Source organism: Rhineura floridana, chromosome 2, assembly GCF_030035675.1.
Source record: "Rhineura floridana isolate rRhiFlo1 chromosome 2, rRhiFlo1.hap2, whole genome shotgun sequence".
NCBI classification, from domain to species: Eukaryota; Metazoa; Chordata; class Lepidosauria; order Squamata; family Rhineuridae; genus Rhineura; species Rhineura floridana.
In genome coordinates this window covers 81,678,870-81,704,709 of record NC_084481.1, presented here as the reverse complement: position 1 = coordinate 81,704,709, position 25,840 = coordinate 81,678,870, and the positions used below count along the sequence as shown (strand labels likewise).

At 40.7% G+C, this 25,840-nt stretch overlaps 1 protein-coding gene across 13 annotated transcripts in view; it reads right to left on the bottom strand.

The window, feature by feature from the left end:
* SEMA5B (semaphorin 5B) overlaps nucleotides 1–25,840 on the bottom strand; it is a 585,589-nt gene that overhangs the window by 424,028 nt on the left and 135,721 nt on the right. For 2 of the 13 annotated variants that reach the window (XM_061609094.1, XM_061609096.1), the window contains exon 2: nucleotides 2,836–2,878. The exons of the other annotated variants lie outside the window; for them this stretch is intronic. The gene's annotated coding sequence lies outside the window, so the exon portion shown is untranslated. The remainder of the gene's footprint in view (nucleotides 1–2,835; nucleotides 2,879–25,840) is intronic. 13 annotated transcript variants of the gene reach the window in all.

Below are 25,840 nucleotides of genomic sequence, written 5' to 3'. Positions count from 1 at the left end.
TGCTCATGTCCTGCATGTGAGCTTCCCATAGGTATTGGGCTGGCCACTGATAGAAAAGGATGCTGAACCAGATGGGCCTTTGGAATGATCCAGCAAGGCTCTTCTTATGTTCTGAGATCTAAATAGTTCCTTGGTCCTCTGGTTGCCTTTGACTTCAAGGAGACTATAGAAGAAATGGACCATGCACGACAATTAAGGATGCTTCCTCTGCATCCAGCATTATTTCATGCAGGCTTTTACTGTATCTGTTGCTGTAGAAACTGCAAATTCATTCATCCAATACACCTTAATAACTCTGAAGATGATGTTATGCCTTATCAGATCAATGATCTACATTTTAATATCTCCCCAAACACATATTTACTAGCAGTATCATAAAGCCATTTAAAATCTATTGTAGCAAACTCTATTACTTCCAGAAGATTTTTTTTAAGTTGGTAAACAGCATTACAGCAAAGTTTAAAAGCAGCTGTTGCTTCAATCGGGTTTATAATGAAAAAGTGTAAAACCAACATTGGCTAGTATGTTCATTCATATTACAAATGCTTCTTCTCTTTCTCTTCCCATTTTCACAACTATAAGATGTAAACACAAATAGCACAAGACAGGCTTAAAGGCAATGTAACCCTCAGGCACAAAAATGTAATCTGGAGAAAAGCTATTGCCAGCCCACAAGTTCAAACGATAAAGGAGACAAATCTCAAAGCAGAGTTAAATATTTTGTTTTCTGCACACTGTAAAGAACTGAGGCACATTCAAGGTCACCACATGTCTCGCTGAGGCAATTTTCAAAGCTGACACTTCCCAATGGAAGATACTGACAGTGTAGCATTAGCCCTACATCTCATTGATTAACTGTTTGCATTTCTGTCAAGATGATTCCACTATACTGAAGTACACACACCATCACACACGCATATGCAGAGGCTTCTTCCAAAAAAGAAAGCAAGCAAAGACAGAGCAAAGGTTGCCCCATTTGTCTTAAAACAAGCATAAGAACATAAGAAGGGCCTGCTGGATCATGCCAATGGCCCATCTAGTCCACCATCCTATCCTCACAGTGGCCAAACAGTTGCCCATGGGAAACTTGCAAGCAGGACCTGAGTGCAAAGAGCACTCTCCCCCCCTGCGGTTTCCAGCAACTGATATTCAGAAGCAGACTGCCACTGACTGTGGAGGCAGAGCACAGTCATCGCATCTAGTAGCCTTTAATAGCCTTGTCCTCCGTGATATCCAAAACAAGACTAAAGAAATATATAGATATTTGCATCACTAAAACATGTAATCCACAAATGAACTAATTAAAAAATGCCAAATTAAAGATCATACAAATTAAAACTCAAAGGGCCCCTTAGTGGCCCTTATTTTAATAGCAGCTCCCAGAAATGAAGTGGACTTCGCTGCTACCAGATTGCCTCAGTCCGCAAGGATAAGATTGAAGGGGAAATAGATCAGATTATGCCATTTCCTCAATTTCCCTCCTTGCCAAACGAATCTGTGAAGACAACCTGCAAGTGTACATTATCCTGCAAAGGTCACATTAAGATAGTCCAGGTATAATCTCGCCCACATTATTCCACAAAGCAATTACTTTGTGCATCAACATGGCTAGCAAAAATGAGCAGGTCTAAATCTTCTCAGAGTCGTTCTTCCTGGACATTTCCTTTTTCTAATTCTTCAAACTTTCATTCACTCACTATCAGAACAAAAGCTCTGAACAGTTCTTCACCCTTCATATTCTTTACATGGTTATTTATTAAATTTCTATCCCACCCTTCCTCATAAGCATCCCAGCACGCTCAGAGACACCCACAGAAACATTTTCCCCCAGCAACCACAGTTTAATTGGCTGTTTATTTTATTTTTATTTATTTGTTAGATTTACATCCCACCCTTCCTCCCAATTGGAGCCCAGGGCAGCATTTTCATATTCACTATCCTGTACGTTTGAATGTTTTGCTGTCCTTCCGCATGCAGCCACTCCTGCAAATATCATTACTATGGCAATACATCATTGCCTAGCCCACTCCTACCAGAAATCTAACCAGAGGTTTTATGTCAGGTTTTGGCTGACACAGAATCACACTTGGCAAACTAAGACACAAGCTAAGACACAAGCTAGTATAAGACAAGCAGGATTGGACAAAGACTGTGCAGCCTAAGCAGTTTCTGCCCTTTAAGTAAGGCTACAAATACCACCTAATAAATATACTTTGAGAAATATATTTAAGGTTAATAAAAATAATGTTATCTTAGACAACTCGATATATCACTCAGCTTACTTTCTAAAGCCACATGGATAAAATTTAAGTGAATAGGTTTAGGATGGAACACAAACCGTGTATGGACCACACAAAGCCTAGATGTTATGGGGTCTAATCCCTAAAAATCCATTCAGATTAGAGCTGAAAGTGAGCTGAAAGTGATTCCAGATAATGATTTCAGTGAGCTAAAACTGATTTGAGATAGGTTTAATTTTTCATTATGTACATATCTATTTCATTTGGCCCGCTGTGGACTCGGTCACACAGATTTTGTTTTCGAGACAACACAAAAACCATCAACATCTGTCAGCCTGGCTTTATTTTTATGGTTGTTAACAAGCATAAGTCAGAGTTTTCCGGTTTGGACATAACAGGGAACTTTAGGGTTAATGTACTGTAAACGAAAGTCTGTGCACTAAAGTTGGCATATGATGGGAAGGGGGAAGGAAGGAATGATGGGGGAAAGTGCTCGGCACCAAGACTCTTTCATGGCCTCACAAACTATGGTTTATGAAGGCTGGAATGATTATCTGACCCAGGCCACTGTAAACAACTATTTCTTTCAAATCACCTTCAGATCTCCGAAGAACTGCAACTGTCTCCATCCTCAGGTTCTAAGAAGATGGAGAAAAATGTCATCAGTTCCAATACTGAAATAAATTAAACTCTGGGACATTAATGCAAGAGATTTAACACAAAGTGCAGAGTAACTCAAAATGTCAATCACTGATTCTTTACCATTGAAATATGCTATAACAGAGTCGAAGTATCAATAATTACACTTCCATTGGTCTGAAGCACTAAAGATAAAAATTTACATAATGTTTAACTGGCACACAGCCCATCCACTTCTAGGCTATGGGCAATAAATACATACATTCTACAAGTTGGAGAAAATATTACAATGTGCAACATGTCAGCCATATTTAAATATGTGCTCCCACAAAATAAAATAAGATTTGCAGCATAGTGCATTCCTTGTTCAGGCAGAATCCCCCTCAAAAACACAGAACTTGCATAAAACCCAGTCAAGGCCTCTCTCTAAATGTGATCATGACAGGTGCCCTATAAATAACAGCAGAGCCTGACAGAAACAGCACATACTGCAAGGAGGAAGTCTAAGTGGCAAAGACATTTTCGCCAGGAATACCAGCTTAATGAGAGTTGTCACCGGAACTCTTCTGCTTTGTCACTAACAGGATGCAACAGCAAATGCGTACAGCTGCTTATGATAGAGTGAGCATTGGTAGATGGTTTTTCAATCAAATGAAATGCAATGTTGTAAGTACCTGGTTCTTGCCAGTTCCAGCCCCCCCAAAACCTTCTCCATTTCACAGATGCTTCTTAGTTATTCTTACATTTTATTCTCTTTATTTTTATTCACTTTTTATCTCGGCTTTTCTTCAGAGAGTTCAGGGCATAACAACCCTATGAGGTAGGCTGAACTGAGAGATGGGCATGGTCCCAAGGTTACTTAAGAGTGCTTTGTGGCTGAACAATTATTTGAACCTCCATGTCCCTGGTTTAAATCCAGTACCCTGACCGCTACATAACACTGGGTTGCTTAGGGGTTCAACAACTGGAGATCTGAAAAGGCCATTAAGGAAATCTGGACCACCCACCAAAACAGAGGATAACCTAAGCTCAATATTCCTAAAAAGGTTGGCAAAAACAAAGAGTAAGCAAGGTAAACAAGAAGCAACAATACTTCAGGACAAGCAATATATTTCGTAAAACAAATCAATTGGCATTAAACAAATTTAATGCTACAGCCTGTGTGTAAAGGGAAATATATAATTCATATATACACACCATATACAGTTTCACCTATCCTAAGCATGATTGCAAGACAGTAAATCCCACTGAACTCAATAACCATGCAAATGATCAAAACTGCCTTCCTCCTCCTCTCCCCTTCCCGCCTGCTCCCTTTCACCCTCCTCCCCTCTGCCTTTCCTTCTCCCCTCCCCCTCCCACGTGGTCAGTTTCACCTATCCTAAACACTATAGGCAACATAACCTCCAGTTTGAAACAGAAAATGCTGTTTTCACCATCATATGCCTTTTTATTGGTCAATGTATTCTAAAACAATAAAAATAATTTGACACAAATTTCTAGGATGAATAATAAGAGAAATATAATTTTCTAGATTAGATTTCTGTAGAAACAGTGGTAACACAGAAAAGAAGCAAAGTAAGAAGAACACCAACAAACATACAAAAATATAATTCTCCATCTTTGGAGATGGCAGGTGTTGCCACCACTCACCGTATGCTCAGAGGCACATTACCAAATTCTTCCAAGCTACACAGGATGTGGTTTGGACTGTGAAAGACCAACCCAAATTGTCTTTGCATTTTGACAAATTTGTAGGGCAGTCTAATATCTCAGAGAGGAGGTCAGGTCTCCTGCTCCCCTGGTGCATTCACTATAGCTGCCCAATTTCCCTACTTTTAAAAGTTTGATAGAAATATATGTTGGCTATAAGTACGTTCTTTTGCCTGCTAGTAAATCTATTCTACGGCCAAGAATATACTCCCATAAATATAACAGAAAACCATCAGGGCCATTGGCATGACATGTGAATTATAACCCTTCCTGCTACAAGCGGTGTAACAAACCTTAAGGAATACTCCCTAGAGGGGGCATCTGTGATCAGCATCAAGGGATCAAAATCGGACTAGATTCAAATGATCAGACTCTAAACTACAGCCAAGGGATAACCTTTTGATATTTGATAACTTCTTAACATCTTAATATTTCAATCAATTTAATACTTTTTTAACATTTAATATTTAGTATTGAGTTTTGTAGTTGCTTATGTGTTTGATTAGGTTTAGTTTTCAATTTGTTTGATATATGTTTTAATTGTATATTGGGTGTTTATCTGTTGTGAACCGCCCAGAGAGCTTCGGCTATGGGGCGGGATATAAATTTAATAAATAAATAAATAAATAAACCTGGGATTGCGGCAACACAAAGTGTGAAATCTTAGCCTAGGCCCTAGAAGAATAAACCATGTGAGGAACTCAAAGGCAGAAACCAGAAAACTAGAATCAAGCCAGAGAAGAACAAGTCAGTTATCAGTCATATGGTTGCTTTTTGGCAGAACTGCTGCCTGCTTCTCATTGTCTCATGAAATCTGACCAGTGAACATCAGACAGCTCAAAGAGACTCTAATTTCTATTCTTCCCCAGCACTGTAATCCTAGGTCCAAGCCCTGCACTTGTTTTGAGAGAGAACCAACTCAGTTTCCACTAAATAACAGCTCAGTGTGATGATCAGATCGCTTAATATAACTCCTGCTAAGATTTCACTCTGTGGAAGATTTTAGGGCATGCAGCAGTCCTTTTGCAAGTCCAGAACTTCCAACATAGCCACCTAAGAGCCAGTGTGTTGTAGTGGTTAGTGTCGGACAGGGACCTGGGAGACTAGGACTGAAATCCCCGCTCAGCCATGAAGCTGACTGGGTAACCTGGAGCCAGTCACTGTCTCTTAGCCTAACCTACTTCAAGAGGGAGAGAACCATGTTTGTATGCCACCTTGAGCTCCTTGGTGGAAAGGTGGGATATAAATGTAACAATAATAAAATAAAATATATACTAGGTCACCCAGTATTATCTACTCTGACTGGTAACAAACAGCTTTCCAAAGTCTCAGGCATGGCTTTCCCCCAACACCTGCCACCTGATCTTTTCCAATGGAGATTGAACCCAGGGCCTTCTCTAGCTATTTTAAAATGGGACTTAAAAGACTTGGCTATTCCAATCTACTTTTAAAAGCTGGCTTATAATTTCAGTTGCTGCAGTCTTATCTATGTATTGTGTTAGACAGCTGTTGTTCTATGTTTTAAATTAAATATTAGACAGGTGCCATCTCTGTTATCTTTTCGGCGCCTATTGAAGACCTTCCTCTTTCAACAAGCCTTTTAAGTTGAGACCTATCCCAGTCTGCATCTGTGTTGGAATTGCTTTTTAATATGTTCTTAAACTTTCTTTTTAAAAATGTTTTGAAAACTTTTTTTAAGAAACGTTTTTAAATATATTTTTGTTTTAATGTGTTTTAAAGTTTGTTTTTATGATGTTTTAAAGTTTTTAGTGCTTTTGTTTGCTGCCCTAGGCTTCTACTGGGAAGAAACGCAGGATATAAATCAAATAATACATAATCAATCAATAAATTGTCTTTATGTTTTTAATTGTGAATCATCTTCAGAGGGCCTTAGGCCCTAAAAATGGTAAACAGCTAAATAAAATAAATACATACACTCATACATAAAAGAGAGACCCAGTGTGGTATAGTGGTTAAGGACTGCGACCTGGGAGACCAGTGTTCAAATCCCCACACAGCCATGAAGCTCACTGGGCCAGTCACTGCCTCAGAGGAAGGCAATGGTAAACCCCCTCTGAATACTGCTTACCATGAAAACCCTATTCATAGGGTCGCCATAAGTCGGAATCAACTTGAAGGCAATCCATTTCCATTTTCACACATAGAACAGGTGCCCTACCACTGAGCTATGGTACTTACCAATTTTTTCCCCAGTTGTTGGCATGAGAACCATTAGCACTTCCCCATTGGGACTACATTAGCCAAAGAAGCCAAACTCAGCACACCAGCCATGTATGGTGTCCCAACAGGAGCACAATATGTCACCTGTTTTAGCTCCCTTAAGGAAGTGTAAAAACAATGGAGTTGCCAAGTGCTTGATAAGTACCCAAAGTATGGGGTTTACTGTGTTCCAGTGGACTGCAAAACATGGGTGGAATTTTAATCAATGACTACAGGTTGTACAGACCACACTACATGGCTTTCAGGCATTTATTGCCTACCAAGTTCAGCTTGGCATGTTGCAAGTTGTACAAGCCTGGCAGAGACTGGCATGTGGTAGCAGTTCCCTTTGTAAAGTAAGGAAGAAAAACAGAAACCGCCATAAACCAACAATAACTCCTCTCCTTAATTACCAAGTCAGAAGGTAGCTATGGTGAAGCAAGACAGGAAAAGTAGTCAATAGCCTCCTAACCCTTGTGGCATGTTTAGTTTTATGACAAATTGGGGATGATGCTCAACAGCTATTTGATGAGCTATCTAACAGCTGCCAGGGACCATGCACTGCTGCTGCACAGCTGGAAGCATACACCACTGCATCATTAAAAGGGCAATAATTGCAAGCTCACAGTGCATTCAACACAGCCAACTTTGTTTTGATGAGGTATTTGTGGCCCTAATCAGCGCTGAAGGCTCTTTAGGAAAGATGAACTCTTTGTAAAGAGAGATTAATCTTAGCAGTAACTGTGCAGTTATTAAAAAAGAGTTGGTACATAAAATCCTGATACAGAGGTGCAAGCTTATGTCATGGCTGTGAATCATTTAAACCAAAAACAAAAGGGGAAAAAACCCTATCAACTCTATTTAAGAAAAGAAAGATTTGAAAGCTGGCCAGTGGTAAATCAATAAACTGTGATAGTCAATATTGCCTGGAGGATGTCAGTCTAAATTCGGGCATACCAATATCCTCCTTCAACATGGTTATCTATGGAATAATTCACTAATAGGTAAAAAACCTTGCAGTTTAAGGTCCTGACGTACCTATAGCCCACAATTATTTCTATCAAATTTTAATAAGCAGGGAAATTGGGCAGCCATACTGAATGCACCCTGGGAACAGGAGACCTGACCTCCTATCTGACATCAGAGCCGCCCCTAGGCACCAGGAAGTGGGGCAGTTGCCCTGGGACCCGCGCTTTGGGAGGGACCTGTGCATGGCGATCGGCATATAAAAGCAAGAGCCGCGTCCTTCTCACGGCCGCAGTAGCGAGTTGAGGGGAGCATAGAAACGAGCGGGGAGGAAGAGGTGCAGCGGCAGTCTCCTGACGGCTGCAGTAGCGAGCCGGAAAAGAGAAAACCTCACAGCGAGAAATGCTAAAATACAAAGCCGCTGCCGCCGCCAACAAAGGCTGCAAAAAAGGGAGCCACAGCTGCAAGCTCCTAGCAGCCGAAATACAAAGTCTCCGCTGCTGCCTGGAGAAAAGGATATATAGAGAGAGAAAGAATGTGGGGGGCCCCCAACTATGCTTTTGCCCCAGGCCCCGCACATGCTAAGGGAGGGCCTGTCTGACATACTGTACTGCCCTACAAATTTGTCAAAATGTAAACACCATTTGGGTTGGTCTTTCACAGTCCAATCCACTTCCTGTGTAGCTTGGAAAAACTGGGTAACATGTGCCTCTGAGCATATGTTGAGTGGTGGGAACACCTGCCATCTCCAAAGATGGAGAATTATATTTTTCTAGGTTTGTTGGTGTTCTTACTTTGCTTCATTCCTGTGTTACTAATGTTTCTACAGAAATCTAATCTACAAAAATTTTATTTCCCTCATTATTCATCACAGAAATCTGTGTCAAATTTATTTTTATTAATTTCAAAGCTTTTCTATTCATCAGTGTCATATGATGGTGAAGACAGCCTTTTGTGTTTCAAATTGGAGGTTATGTTCTATTTCTATTTTGAGTGTATTAACATTTGAATCTGAAACTAGAGTTTGATGTAAAATCAGACAGATTACAATATGTTGCTACTTCAGCAATGACTCTAGCTGTTGGAAAAAAGAGGATGCATGTTTTCAGACTGCTATGTTTAAACCCCTTCATTTAAGGCAAGGTGGGCACGGTCAATTAAAAACATAGGGCACACCTATAATTTTGCTAGAATATGTTTCACCTCCCACTGTTTTATCTTGTACAAATTAAGACACTCCTGATGTCCACTGGAGACTATTCTGCAGAATAAGTGCCATTGTTCCACTATTATTTTTGGAGTTTTTTTTAGTGCAAATTTTGCAAAGTGTTGCTGTACTTCACATATTCACAGAAATAGAAACAAAAGAAAATGATTTCCTATAGGAAACTTCACTACAATTGCAAAGGAAATCAGACATATTTAAAGTGACCATCTGAACTGTATCAACTGTCTTAATAATGTTGCTTCTTCCCTGCTAAAACAAGATCAGCGCAGCACATGTCTTCTTTCTATTATTTGGGCTCACCATATGCTCAGAGGCACATGTTACCAAATTCTTCCCAGCTACACAGGAAGTGGATTGGACTGTGAAAGACCAACCCAAATGGTGTTTGCATTTTGAAAAATTTGTAGGGCAGTCCAATATCTCAGAGAGGAGGTCAGGTCTTCTGCTCCCCTGGTGCATTCACTATAGCTGCCCAATTTCCCTGCTTTTTAAAGTTTGATAGAAATATCTGTGGGCTATAGGTACGTTCTTCAACTGCAAAGTTTTTCGCTTATTAGTGAATTTCTCTGCTTTTTAATCCGGGAAGTAAGAAATGGGGTCCTGTGAAAGTTTGCTGAGAATGGATTGACCATTTGCATGCTTATTGAGTTCAGTGGGATTTGCTCCCATGCAATCATGCTTAGGATAGGTGAAACTGACCACAGAGGATGGGGAGGAGGAGAGGAGGGAGGGAATGAAGGGTAGAGGGGAGCAGGGGGAGGGGAGCAGGCAGGAGGGGGAGTGGAGAAGGACAGGTTTGATCATTTGCATGCTTATTGAGTTCAGTGGGATTTACTCCTGTGCAATCATGCTTAGGATAGGTAAAACTGACCTGGGGGAGGGAGGGAGGGCAGGCTGGAGTGGGCAGGGGAGGAGGAAAAAGGAAGAGGGGAGGGGAGGAGGAAGGAAGAGGGGAGGGGAGGAGGAAGGAAGAGGGGAGGGGAGGAGGAAGGAAGAGGGGAGGGGAGGAGGAAGGAGGGGGAAAGCATGTCTGATCATTTGAATGCTTATTGAGTTCAGTGGGATTTACTCCTATGCAATCATGATTAGTATAGGTAAAACTGACCGAGGGGGTGTGGGAGGGAGCGAACTGGAGGGGGTCAAAGGAAGGGGAGGGCAGGTTTGATTACTTGCATGCTTATAGAATTCAATGACATTTATTCCCATGCAATTATGCTTAAGATAGGTAAAGCTAACCATTGGGAGGAGGAGGGGGAGGGGGAAGAAGGGGAAGGAGGGGATTGGGAGGAGCAAAGGAAGGGGGAAGGAGCAAGAGGGAGCGGATAGGAGGGAGAAGGGAGGGTGGGTTTGATCATTTGCATACTTGAGTTCAGTGGGATTTATTTCTGCTCAATCATGTTTGGAAATGGAAATGGACTGCCTTCAAGTCGATCCCGACTTATGGCGACCCTATGAATAGGGTTTTCATGGTAAGCAGTATTCAGAGGTGGTTTTACCATTGCCTTCCCCTGAGGCTGAGAGGCAGTGACTGGCCCAAGGTCACCCAGTCAGTTTCATGGCTGTGTGGGGATTTGAACCTGGTCTCCCAGGTCGTAGTCCAACACTGACCCAGGGGAGGGGCAAAGAGGGGAGGAGATTGGGTGGGTGGGCACTGGGCAGAGGGGAAACCCCTTTCCTTTCCAAAAGAAAAGCATGGTGAACAGTATAATTGCTTTTCAGCGTTTCCCCCACCTTTTCATTCTACAGCAGGCACACGCAGCCTTCCACCCAAATTTAAACCAAAGCTGTCCCTGGCCACATCCACATCAGGCCTTTATTTCACTGTCATGACTTCTCTGAAAGAATCCTGCGAAGTGTAGTTAGTGAAGGGTCCTGAGAGTTGCTAGGAGATGCCCTGTTCCCCTCACAGAGCTTCAATCAGAGCGGCTGACGTTTAAACCACTCTGGCCGCTCTGTCAGTGGAATAGGAGTCTCCTCTCAGCACCCTTCACAAGATACGCTTCCCAAGATTCTTTGGGAGAAGCCATGACTGTCTCACATGAAATCAAAGTCTGGTGTCCATGTGGCCCCCTGATTAGCCAAGCCAAGCAGCTGTGACTCTGGCTTTTAGAACACTGACAGTTGGTTCTTACTGAGCATGCCCAACACTATCATTCGGTTCAATGCACAATTTATTAAATTAATTAAAAATCAACCAGGCTTTTTTTTTTAACTTTTAAACTGCAGAAGATGAAGGTCAGAGTATGGGGCAAGGTCAGTAATAGGATTACAGGTACTCTGTGAACATGGTTGATTTTTAATGAATTTCAACAGATTAGGAGAACTCTGAGAGAAAAAAGTCCAAAACGGCTCTGGGGTTTCCCCCGCTCTTTTTAGACTGAACTTTCTATTCTCTCTGACTGTTTTGTGTATCACCATGAAAATTAGGAGGGTTGTTAAGCAAGCGTTTCTGAGTTCAGGACTATACGTTTTGTAAGGTTTTGTTTTGAAATGATCTTATGGGAAGCATCAGAATGGCATGGGGGTATTTTCAATTTAACATTGCAGAATGTGAAAAATCCACACTGGCTATAGTATATAGCCACTGTCGTGGCTATATATTACATTAATATAGGCATGGTTGCATTCTTCAGAGGACAAAAGCAAAACAGTTTTTGTAGCATAAAATAGCTATTGCTGTTTGCAGGCTGACCTGGTTAATATGTTGCAATAAAATAAATTAAATGAGTAGGAAAAGGAGCTAGCTTGGGGGGGGGTGTCCTAATACCAAATGGTCAAAAATTGCCATTAGGCTTACAAAAGCAACATTCTACTCAAGCCAGAAAGGGTCATTCATTTCCTGCTATGGACCTCCCTGCCAGCCTCTCACACAATTTTTCAAAAGCACTCAGGCTATTTTCCTTCACAAGCAAAAAGTGAAACAAAAAAATAAACACTGTGCGCTGAAAATTTGTCAATCAGCACTCACAGCAATGTAATAAACACAAAGTAAAAATAAATAAATCTGGGCAGATTCTTGTAATTGTCACCAGTGCTTGGTTAATGTTGTTTTAAAAATAGGTGAACAAAAGGGCCCAAGAACTTTACAAGCCTGTAGAAGTAAGCAACAAGGAAGTTAGAGCAAGCACTGCAGATTTTATCCTGCATGGTGCTATCCCTGTAAATCACTCCAAAATCCCCCAAAGTTCATACCCAGAGGTAAGAACATGCTGCCAGCATTTATGATTCAGAAGCAAATAGCACCAAAAAGGCAGGGAGGGGGGGTCTGAGAAAAACAAAGAAAATTGATAAACTTAATTTGAACTGTGTTCCTGATGGGCTTTGATGACAGATCTAGGAGACTTTTTCCACTCAATGTGGGCTCCTCTCAGGGCAGCTTCATACATTTACTATTCTGTATTTGAAACCCAAGTACAAAATACATGTAAATAACATCATTTATTAAAAGGTGGGCACACATATGGAAATGGAAAATGGACTGCCTTCAAGTCGATTCCGACTTACGGGCGACCCTACTAATAGGGTTTTCATGGTAAGTGGTATTCAGATGTATTCGAGTCTGAGAGGCAGTGACTGGCCCAAGGTCACCCAGTGAGCTTCATGGCTGTGTGGGGATTCGAACCCTGGACTCCCACATCATAGTCCAACACCTTAACCACTACACCACACTGGCTCTCAGGCACATGTATAAGCTGCAGTATATAGAAAAGTATATCAAGAAGTTAAGGATGCAACACTATGCACACTTAGGAGGAAGCCAACCTTCCCAGCCTGGATGTTTTGGATTACAACTATCATCACTTCTAATCACTGAACATGTTAGGAGGAGTGGATGAGAAATCTAGGGGAATCAGGTTGAGGAAGGCTGAAGTAGCCCCTACTGAACATTATGACACTTACTTTTGAGTAGGAACATAAGACCCCCTACTGGATCCAATCAAATGCCCATCTAGTCCAGCATCCTGTTCTCACAGCTGTGAACAAATTGTCTATGAGAAGCCTGCAAGCAGGACATGAGCAGAAACAAAGTTCCTCTGATCTTGGAGACAGTAAATAGCTATCATGTTATCTGTAGCCGTAATCTGATAGCCATATCCTCCAAGAATTTGTTTCATCACATTTTAAAGCAGTACAACTTTGTGACCATCACCAAATCCCGAGGGAGTAAAATACATTGTTGGATTACATGCTGTGTGTAGAAATATTTATTTTTGTTTGTCCTGAAACTCCCACCATTCAGCTCGACTGGATGACTACTTCTAGTCTTATGAGGCATAGAAACTTCTCCGTCTACTTTTTCCACACCATGTATAAGCTTATACACCTCTATCATATCCCCACTTTAACTCATCTTTTCTCAAAACATGTGCAGGATATGCCTGCATGATTTACTGTGGACTTCCTGATTCTACCCTACCACCCATATTTACAGATTGCCCAAAGGATAAGTGAATTCAACAGTATGGAAGTTGAAAGAACAAAAAGCATTCCTGTAACCTGGACTGGCATATGTAAATAGTACCACCACTGTGCTTTTCCTTCCTCTCTTAACTCATCACTAAGGCAGTTTTGTTGTTCAGTGCTGTCTTGTACATGCAGTACTGTTCTGAGAGATTTAACAGCAGAACTGTGGTGCAGTTGCGATGCTAAGAATAGCCATTGTCAGAGGTGCCAAGTTAATCCACTGAAGGTGTATGCGACACATCCCCCTCAACAACTGTGGATATGCACAGGAAGTGCAGCTGAGCAACAGCTTAAATGTGACGCTTCTTCAATTCCAGCTGACTTATTCTCCAATTCTAGTTTTTAAAAGGTATTTTGTGTTGGTCCCTCTTGTCTAGATGCAAGTTAACAGCTGGTGGAATTTCTGTGTGGTGGATAGATGGATGGAGACAGAAGATTATTTGCAGTGTACACACATTACACATATGGGTATTTTCTGCTAAGTGATTAATTACAGACAAGACAACCCCACAAAGCTCTACGATATCTGTACCATACATTTAAATGCCACAGAAAAAACATATATTTCTCTGGGGACAATTGTGATAATCTCCAACATAAATAGAACTCGTGAATAAGCCCCCAAACAAGAGTAACTTTTATGGTTCTTGTCATCATGATGATGATGATACAAGTTGCTTTCTTTAAAGCTCTTGCCTTCCAAATTCAAGGTACCCAATGAAAAAAGTTCCATGTCCAGTATCAACAGCAATTTGTCAACATTTTGTGGCATCTGATGAATCCATGCAAGAAGTTTATAGACACACCAAGGTTTCTGGCAGCCCCCTGGCCACTCCATGGCAGTCCCCCCACTGGCAAACTAATTTTGACATGCTTTCATATTGAGAGAAGTCCGTTAATCAATGTGGGATACCGGGGGGGGGGGTGAGAGAGGAAGAGTCTCAAGTCTCATTGCAGATCTTTGCATCTCTGCCAGAAGAATTGTAAAATTCCCTAAAGGATTTGAAACTAAAACAACCAACACCACAGGAATGATTATGCGACAGGGATTCAACTTCTGGAATGCTAAAAAAAACTACAGAAAGCAATCTGCTATTGTGAATATAAAGATTGTCAAAAGTCCATATAGTCCAGTATCAACTTCAACAGGGACAAGTCCAATGCCCCATGAAAGTTATGGCTATCCTCACACAACAGGTAGGACCACTTCCACCAATTTAAAATTAAAACAAGAAGTAGTGCCAACTCCCCAAACACCCCTCAGGCTGCCCATGGAGTCTTTCTCATAGTACAGGGGAGAGTGCTGTTGCACTCAGGTCCTGCTTGCAGGCTTCCCATGGGCATCTAGTTGGCCACTGTGTGAACAGAATACTAGACTAGATGGGCCACTCGCCTGATCCAGCAGAGCTCTTCTTATATCCTTACTATATGTAGTTCACAGGACCTAAAAAAGCAATTCACAATGCATCTGTGTGGTTACCTTGGTGTAATGGCCAAATGCTTGTCTAAGATAAAGTTTGGAATTGCAGCTTCTAACACATGTGCGCACACGCACACAGAGTGGGAGACCTATATGGATGGTCTGTGCTCCGAGACTGAATACTATGGGAATTTTCCAGTGGGTAGTGCTGCCCATCCTGTCAATGCTCTAGTCTCAGTAATGGAATGGCAAGATGAGGTGGCCTATCAACATGACAGCTCCTGAGCACCCTGGCTGATGCTTTGGAGCCCACGCAGCACCATGATATTTCAAAGAATTAAGGGCTTTACAACAGGTTGGTTGACTGCTAGATTGCAAATAGTGCAAGTCTCAGCAAATCCAAACACACACACGTAAACTACACTTACGGCATGGTGTGCAGGAAGTAAAAAAGGTACATTTCACTGACACCATCACATCCTCAAGAAGCTGTCCAGTGGAGCTTTTCAAGGTTGTCTGGGGTCTTTTGACATCTGCTTCAGTTAATGTAGTATTAGGTTTTTCAATTACCTGCTGTGAGTCTTTTGCAAAGCACTTTGCGGGTAAAATCACTCATCTCTGCAATGATCTAGATGTGATACTATAGCAAATCCAGATGAGGCACTACATACTACATCTATAGATACTACACCTAGCTTTCTGGGATCACTGTCAGTTGATTAAGCCTGAGAATGTATACAAGATGCTTGCTAGTAAGTACAAGTAAGTACATCCACATGCACTCTCAAGCCCTTGCCAACTTTGGCTGACTAAAACTAGGTGAGAAGGGTCAACTATGTGGGCCCAGACAGTAGTGAAGACCTTGCTATTGTCCTGGCAGCCAACCAAAGAAGCAGACTCTGGACTCGAAGACTGGGTTTTTTGGAATGAAGCTTTATTCCAGAAGTCAGTACAGGAATTCACCACTGGGCTTTCTAGGCTTGATTCAGGATACAAACAGACTAGGCATCTCCCAAAACAGACTAGGCATTAACAAGCTAGGCATCTCTCAGAAACAAACTGGATATGTGCAGGCAACAGCAGACGTCACAACAATCTAAACATGCTCAATTACTCATATATCAAAGAAATGGGCAGATGCTTTCTTCTACCAGTTAACTCTGGCACTTTCTGGCTTGTGCTGCAAGGCAAAGGTTCCATCTAGACGCAGAAAACACTTTATCTAATTGCTATTTGGTTCTTTGCCTTGACTTTGGAGGAATATAAATTCTCCTTCTGAGAGAGAATCAGTCTGGCTTGGGTCATTATCGTCTGTTGAACAACCAGGACCGGGCTGAGTGCTAGTGAAGCCTCTTCACTGGCCCGTTCAGGCAAAGGGGAGTTTTCTGGCCCATTCTCAGAAATTCCATTAAAAGGCCCAGATGCTTCTGGAAGCACTTCCTCTGTGCCTTCTTCATTCTTTTCATCAGTACTGGCAATCCTCTCCCCACCAGCTGTACTCCACTATTCATCCTCCCAATCCTGCCAAAGGTTCTCCTTGGGACCAATGACAACTGTGAGAAGGAGTGATGCCTTGAGCCTTAAAAGAGACATTAATACAGCTGCTCCTAAAGATGACAAGTGTTGATCAAGCTGTTCCGCACAATAATCAACCAGTTGCTAATACTTTTCTTTTTGGCAAGCTGATTGAGAGAATAGCAGTCAGACAACTGCAGATGTTCTTGGAAAATACTGATTAGCTTGTATCTGAATCAGGACTGAACATGTCTGGGTCACTCTGATGGATGATCTTTATTGAGATATGGATAGGGACAGGGAAAGTGTGACCCTGCTATGCTTATTTGATCTCTCAGCCTCTTTTGACACCATGAACCACAGTATCTTCCTGGACTGGCTCTGTGGGATGGGAATTGGTGGTACTGTGCTTCTGTGGTTTCATTCCCATCTAGTAGTAGTAGTAGTAGTTTATTGTACCCATCTTGTACCTTAGACACTGGCCGGATCACTGTGATAATCTGGAGATGCCCTCTTGACTGCTCCACACATTCATATAGAGTCTACTTTAACCAAGGCTGTCAGCATAGTGGCACCAGTATTTTGGAACACTGTTCTTATTAGACGGGGAATTACAGTTCTGCTGTTTCATCATGTTGAAAACATTTTTGATTCATCAAACATTTCTAAAGAATTCTGTTGATCGTTGGTCATTTTTGTCTTGTATTTTATTATTATTATTATTATTATTTATTTAATTAATTTATATCCCGCCCTTCCTGCCAGTAGGAGCCCAGGGTGGCAAACAAAGCACTAAAACACTTTAAAACATCATAAAAACAGATCTTAACATTAAAACAAAACAGCATTAAAAACATTTTAGAAAAACAACTTTAAAAAAGGGTTAAAAACATTATTAAAAAACATATTAAACAATTCTGACACAGATGCAGACTGGGATAGGTCTCAACTTAAAAGGCTTGTTGAAAGAGGAAAGTCTTCAAAAGGCGCCGAAAAGATAACAGAGATGGTGCCTGTCTAATATTTAAGGGGAGGGAATTCAACAGGGTAGGTGCCGCCACACTAAAGGTCCGTTTCCTATATTGTGCAGAACGAACCTCCTGATAAGGTGGTATCTGCAGGAGGCCCTCACCTGCAAAGCGCAGTGATCGACTGGGCATATATAAGGGGTACGATGGTCTTTCAGGTATCCTGGTCCCGAGCTGTATAGGGCTTTGTACACCAAAACTAGAACCTTGAACTTGGCCCGGTAGCAAATGGGCAGCCATTATGACGTTTTAATGATGATTCACTGTACTTTTTAGTGTACAGTTCTGCCATGTTTTTCGTACGAGTTGGCTGTATACAAAACAAAATAAGCCATAATATACGTATATCAAGAACAGCACATATGTCCCTGCAGTTATGTAGTTCTCAACTATTTCAGCCTTGCTGTTATTATCTAGAAAGTCCACATGACCTTGACATCAAACTCATTGTGTTTTGGAGGTCTGATATCTTACCATGACCTCATCAGGCTATTAGCATAGATGCCAGGAAGTGAAACTGAACTTGGTTTCAGAATAGTTTAATGATTAATCATCAAATACTTTTCAAATGCACCTACCCTTTCAGCTTCATAGAAACAATACTTTGCATTCAGGAACTTTCATATAAACTACATAACTGTGCTTGTTTTGTTTTATTAAAAATCACATTTTAAGTATTAAGCAGCCTGCTAGGTGTTTTGACAACCTCCTGCTTTTGCAGACCCAGTCAGCTATCCCCACCACACCAAAAAAAAACCAGGAAGATTAATCAAGTCCCTAGTGGGCTGCAAAACATGGATGGTGGGTTTCCTTGAGTTCAGTGGGTTACAAGTTGTGTGAGCCTGCCTAATCTGCACAAGATGTGGTCTCAAAATTGTACCCAATGTAAAAAGTTCATCTTTAATTAATTTATTTGCCAGGAATCCTGGTTAAGATAAGCAACCCTATCAAAGACAGTAACGTATCAGAGTTCTTATTCCCCAAAATATACTTTGCTTGCAGCTGTTAGCTATCCTGTCTGAAATAGACTTGATTGTAAAACTAAATATAGCTGGATAGGGGAGAAAGGTCTAAAAGGTCACAATGTTTATTTGTTGCTCTTTACTGTTCATTCTCCTATTAACTTTTAGGGTCCTAAAGGCCCTGTAATTCATAGCCTCTTTCCTAGAAGATCAAAAGTGATGATTATAAATTATGCTTTCATTTTAAAATGTATGTTTTAAAAAGAAAATTTCTTGTCAGTGACACACAAGTCCTTAAAGAGATTTAGAAGTAAATTATTCATTGGCGGGACAGAAAAAAGTGCGATATATCACTTATTAAGTATTTTAGATCTTACACAAATTACTCAAACAAATAGATGTGGGGTTGCCATTTCTCATTATTTTATTTCCGTATGTTTTTAAATATTTGCATCTGCTAATTTTTAATACTGATTAGTTAATATTTAAAAAATCAGAAATATTACAGTATTTGTATTAAGGCAGTAGTATAATAACAACAACAAATCTGGTACGGATTAGAATCATACAATAGTAGAGCTGGAGGGGCCTATAAGGCCATCGAGTCTTAAATTATGTTCAGACTCAGCACTGCTTCTTACAAGATTTGGTACCAATACCTGGGCACTGATCCTGATACCCAGGTATCTGAATCATTAGTGTGATGCACAACATAAGGGTAGAAAATCAGTAAATTAGTATTTCATGTTGTGATAATGCACAAACCAATGCATACTTTTGTCATTAGACTAGTTTAGACTACTGTAACGCGCTCTACGTGGGGCTGCCTTTGAAGACTGTTAGGAAACTTTAACTGGTACAAAGAGCTGCAGCCAGAGTATTAACAGGGGCTGGTTACAGGGACCATACAACTCCCTTGTTACAACAGCTCCACTGGCTGCCAGTTTGTTTCTGGTCACAATTCAAAGTGCTGGTTTTGACCGTTAAAGCCCTATACAGCCCAGGTCCAGGGTATTTGTCAGACCGTATCTCCCTATACGAGCCTGCCCGGGCCCTGAGATCTTCAGGAGAGGCCCTTCTCTCAGTCCCAACACCCTCGCAAGTGCGATTGGTGGGGACGCAAGATAGGGCCTTCTCGGTGGCTACTCCTAGGTCCTGGAACTCCCTTCCTAGGGAGGCACGAATAGCCCCCTCCTTGCCATCCTTCCGTCGGCAAGTAAAGACTTTTTTTATTCCGACAGGCTTTTGGGATAGAAGGTGTTTAGGATTGGGCTTTACAAGGCTTGTTTTATTGTTTTATATTATTATTTGTATTATTTTAAATTGTTTTTAGATTTTTAAGTGCCTTTTAAGTTTAATTGTATTTTAATTGTATGTTTTTCTATGTTTTTAACTACATATAGTTCTAGTTGTAAGCCGCCCTGAGTTCCAGTTTGGAAAAAGGGCGGGGTAAAAATAAAGTTTCAATCAATCAATCAATTAGACATTCTACTTTTACTAGATATTCAAAATCCAAAATATTTCATTTCAAGATTTCAAAGATCAGTACAAGCTGTCAGTGCTGTCAGATCTAACTCCCATGTAAAACAGACAATAGCATGCCATTCTAAATAGGCAAATAAATTTTAAAAATAAGGTACAAATTCAGTACAAACCAGGCACATGCAAACATGACGATAAAAGCATGCATTGAAAAGGCACAGTTGGACAGTCTGAAAATTGTGTGCTTTTGTTTATAATGATAACACCTACAGGAAAAGCTCTTCACGTGAGACAGCTTTGAGTAAAATCCAATTAAAAATCCACCTGAGGGAATAAGATGTAGCTATTAACTGGGTCTGAATGATTTCTCTCTTTTAATTTTTTAATTTACTTTTTGTGTATTATCTATTATAGATTTTTGAAACATTTTTGTTGCAGCTTATTTGAGACACGTTACTTCTGCAAAATGAAAATAAATAGAATTATTATTTTTTAAATTCATATATGAAACCTGAACAACCAATTAGGACCAAATTATTAGGTCAACCTAACCAATCAAGTAATGCAGACTTCCCCAACCTGGTGCCCTCCAGATGTTTTGGGCTACAACACCCATTAGTCTCAACCACCAGCATGATGATTGTGGATAATAGAAGTTGTAGTCCAGAACAGCTGGAGTGCACCAGGGCTGCTTTCACACATGGGGCTGATTGCATTAGTTTAACAGATTAAAAACGTAGCGCTTCTGTCCCAATTTCTAAAATCTCTTTCACACTGCATTAAGGAACAGCAACCTTTTCAGCCGATATACCGGCATTTAGCGCAATTGTCTTTCACATGGCTTGTTTTCATCCCTCACCCATGCACACTGTGTAGGAAGTCTAAGATCTTGTCCTGTCGCCATGCAAGCCCTATCCCTTTAGGATTTGACTTTTTAAATTGTTTTAGTTGTATCAAGACAGGGGTGTGTGTGGGAAATGCTGCTGCTATCTGCGCTGATGCCGGAATACCAGTACAACGTTTGTCAGGCAAATAAAAGAAAACCCACGCAACTAAAGAGCGGGAACGCACTGCATGCTGGGATGCCTGTCACGTGAGTGGCTGCAGCTAGCAAAAAACTCCTGCAATCATCCGGATTCCCAGCCTTGCTAACGGATTATTTCTGGTATCATTTCTCATGGAAATTAGTGCTAGACTTCCACAACATTCCACTAGAATTCTGGAGCTAGCTTGTGAGTTGTGTGAGTGCAAGTAGTCTCAAATGCATGGAAGATAACATTATTAATGGTTATTGGCCAAGATGGAGAAGACATGAATCCTCACATTTGATGTACTGTTTCAGCCAAGATTCTTGGAAGGTCAAAAATGAACAAATATTCCCAGTGAGTAATCTTGTAAATCCTGCATAAGAACACATTCACAGTACAAAGCACTGATGGGAACAGTATACTAGATGTTCTGATCCTGAAAGCCTCTTTTTAAAAAATGAACCCAGTTTGAGGAGATTAACCCTAAATGTAAATAGAGACATTGCTAAAAAGTCAAACCCCAGCCAATATATGCCTCTTTCACTGTCCAGCTGACACAGCTGCAGGCTCTGAAAATAAATGGGTACATTTCCAGTGGGAAAACACACTGTCCCAGCATCCTGGAGGCTGGCAGGAAAAGTCAGCTTAGTCAAAGATCAAATGATGCTATTCAACAACTATGATTCCCACGGAAACAGAGCGAAGTCCGTGATAATGTCAACAACAGAAATGGAAACCAAAAATCTTAGTGATCAACCCACACAATACATACGGTTGCACTTACCACACTGCAGAGACATTAACTCACTGAGTAGGTATAGCAAGATATCATACTTGATTACTCATTTAAGAATAGCCAAGCAAATAAAAGTGGCACTGTGGGGCTTTTCTGCCAATGCCACACTTCGGTGTCTGCTCAGCAATAAGGCTTCAGCATTTCTTGCTATGAGTCTAGCATTAAGAAGAAAACCATATACTAATTCTGGATTCTGTACACATATAATTCTCAACATACACTGAGTTGTATATAATCGAGTCCTATTCCAAATAGACCCATTGAAACAAATGAACCTGTTAGTCATGCCTGTTAATTTCAATGGGTTTACTCTGAGCAGGACTAGCAGTGAATACTATCCATTATATCCAATTCCATAAGGAGGAAACTCCAATTATGCTACCATAATATGGGCAGAATCCAGCATATTTGGTTCTACTAATAAAAAAAGGTGTTACATATGTGCCTAGATTTCCTAATGATCTTAATGGGGCTTGGGAGGGTTTCTGTTCTGGCCCAGACAGCAATCCCAGCCTGAGGACAGGCTTTTAACCCAAGCGGAGAATTATGCTAGGCACAGAGTCAAGTGCCAGGTAGGACTGTGCACGTTCCCCCCCCCCTCCGATTTAATAATACAGATCAGGCCCAACACAGTCTGGACAGATTCAGACCCGATCCAACCCAATTCGGATCTGAGTGGGCTCTCCGACACTGGAGGCATTCAAGAGGCAGCTGGACAGCCATTTATTTATTTATTTATTTAATTTGTATCCCGCCCTTCCTCCCAGCAGGAGCCCAGGGCGGCAGACAAAGTGCTAAAAACTCTTTAAAACATTATAAAAACAGATCTTAAAATACATTAAAACAAAACAGCGTTAAAAACATAAAAGAACAACTTTAAAAAAGGGTTAAAAACATTATTAAAAAACATATTAAGCAATTCCAACACAGACTGTTGGGAATGCTTTGATTTGGATTCCTGCATTGCGCAGGGGGCTGGACTTGATAGCCTTATAGGCCCCTTCCAACTCTACTATTCTATGATCCTATGATTCTGTATTACAAATCTCCGGAAATCCCATTAACTTACACTGCAAAACCAAAATGGCCATAACTTTTCTTGGTTTTTCACTTGGAGACACAGAATTTGGACATACGGTACCTTATATAAAGAGGACTAAATCTGTTTAATTGCAGGTGTATAGCACCAAGGGTTTTAACACTAGCCACCATTAAGGTTCACAATTAAAATTAAAATGGCCAGTACCAAGATATTTGATGACATGGCAGCCCCTATACAGGGGATTAACCCTGCCAAATTTCAGGTGGGTAGCTCCATGGATTTTCATGCTAGCTACCTTTAACTTTTTCTTACTAAAAAAAAAAGATATTAAATTTAAAAAGGACTGTGTTTGCTCAGTCATGCCAATTCTCATACTCCTGTGTTTCCCCTGCTCCTTACTTCAAGATTCTGGGGGAAAAATGAGTTTTTTAAAAAAATTAGGCTTGCAATATTAGACACATATAGGTTGTTATGGGCTGGCAGTACCATGATGATAATATGCACATAGGGACATGAAATTTGGGTATATGGTAACAGCCACCACCCTGGCACACCATCCGTGCTTTCTATGTCTATAGAAGTCACCAGCACATGACAATCAGTGGGCTCAGGCACTAATTTATAAAGTGTATCACTTGAAGCCAATTCACTTCATGATGTGGCCAGCAATCTTATACGCACAGCAGAGCATGTGCCCACACTCACCACTGCAGGTGTAAAATAATCTGTAACATGGGCATATATGGATGTATGCACAGTTGCTAGATCCCCATGGTCCTACCACTCCTGTGTTCAGGTTTAAGGATCATGGCAACAGATATAAGATATCACATTATAGGAACAGTGGCATACAGGTGTCTGGGTACACACTTTTAATATATATAGAATCATCAGTTTCACCATTGCATGAGTCAGCCTATAGAAACATCAGTATCCAGGGGGCACAAGAAGTAGCCATTTTTTATAAGAACTGAAATTCAGTTCATTCAAGATTTCCAAGTATCTGTTTAAAACAAGCTTGTATTCCACTCGTATATTTCCCTTTGAGAAGATGATGGCATCTGTCTCCAAAGCACTAGAACAGACAAAATCTAGCATGAAGATGCTGCAAGATTTGACATTTTTCATGTAGAAGCAAGTCAATTCAACACCTACAAGTACAGTGTAACTAAGCAGAGCTTTGAACCCACTGATAATAGGCAATGGGCAGGAATTACATTCCGAGATTCAAAAGGAAGGAAACAAGAAGTGCACACTGAATAGTACAGCCTTCATTTTGATCCCTGAATTCCATGGCAGACTCTGCATAACCTTCATGTAACCCCCAATGACTGATAAATGAAACTTGGCAGTCTAGCCCCGCCATGCCCAAATTTGCACAAAATCCCTCGTTTCCACAAACGGGCAGGTATAAGCTAAAAAAAAAAAGGTGACATTTGTGTCTTCACTTACCCACAGCCTTCAAGGTAAGGGCATTCAACTATGTTGGTCTACCTTCTCAGCACTCCTTACAACAGGATCAAGATTCAGAAATGTCACAGCTGTCTCCCAAGTACAATTACTGGCCCTGTTACACTCGCACCTTCTCCAACTTTCCATTACAGTCCATGACTCTCACGGCAAGTTATTTCCCCCAAAACATTTTTCAACATCAGTCACTTGGAAGCCATTTAGGGAGACGGATCTAAGCTCCAAATCAGGTCACCACTGAAGTCTTGTTGATAAGAGTGCGTTCCCATGAATGAATTATTACAGTTCCCAGTACATAAATAAGCTGATATGATAAGCAGTTAATGCTCTTGGCTAAGCACAGGGACAAGGGCTAAAATTCTCATGGCTGCAGAAAGCTGATCTGCAATGTGGCCTGGACAAACTTTCTATATCCACATTTTGAGACGTTGGTCACTTGCTGTTGGAGGAAAGGGGGGCAGGGCAGGGCAAGCAGAGTCCCGTGGCACCTTAAAGACAGTTTTATTATGGCATAAACTTTTCTGAACTGGAATTCACTTCCATAAATGTATCTGATGCCGTGGACTCAGGTTCACAACAGCTTATGTATGAAAAAGAAAAGGGAGGAGCCCAGAATGCCACAAAATGGGAAAGTCAAAAACAGTATCTTCAAAATGATATTTATCGTATAACCAATATTAGAATATGCAATATTAGAATATTGGTTATACAATAAATATCATTTTGAAGATACTATTTTTGACTTTCCCATTTTGTGGCATTCTGGGCTCCTCCCTTTTCTTTTTCATACATGTTTTTGAATGCCCATCACTTTGTTTTCTTTTTTTCACAACAGCTTATGCCATATTGTCTTTAAGGTGCCAAAATAACTGTTTATTATATTTTGCTTTAAGAGACTAATATAGCCACCCAGGCATGTAGCCAAGAGTGGGCAAATGAGGACACCACCGCCCCCCCCCGAGCTGTGCTTCAACCCCACTAGGATTTGGGGCGGGATTGTCTTCTTTTTCATTTGTGGCATGACAGACAATGACAACCACCATTTAAATAATGTTTTAAGCTTGTTTTAAGAATAGGAGCAATTTTAAGAATAGGACCCTCTAAAAATGTAGTGAATAAGGCAGGGTGATGGCACAACAAAACCCTCATCTGAAAGAGCCCCCAAAATCTGGTCACTGAAGACTTTCTCTGACTAAGGGTGTATTTTTCATAATCACAATACCCTATAATTATTTAAGTGATCCTGAAAAAAACAGCCTGTATGACCCTTGAAAAGTTAAATATTATATATTTGTATTATGGGCTAGAGTTAGACTCCACCCCTTGGACTTTCCTTTGCTCTGCTTTTCAATTTCAGTTGTGTTTTCTATTCAACAAGCAATAACGGTGTATGTTCGTTTGCCTACAGAAAAAATAAGTTTGTTAATTCTGCAGTTATTAAAATGGGAAGGTGCTTGTTCCTAAAGGGTGAAATACAGAGATAACTTAAGGGATCTGAAAAAATGCTACCCTAACTTACCCTTTTAAAGCACTCATTGTACTCATAATCATAGTGGCTATTTCTCTTCTTTTTCCTGAGTACTTGATGGCAAAGGATGAAAACAGTCTTAGAGGATCCGAAATAGTG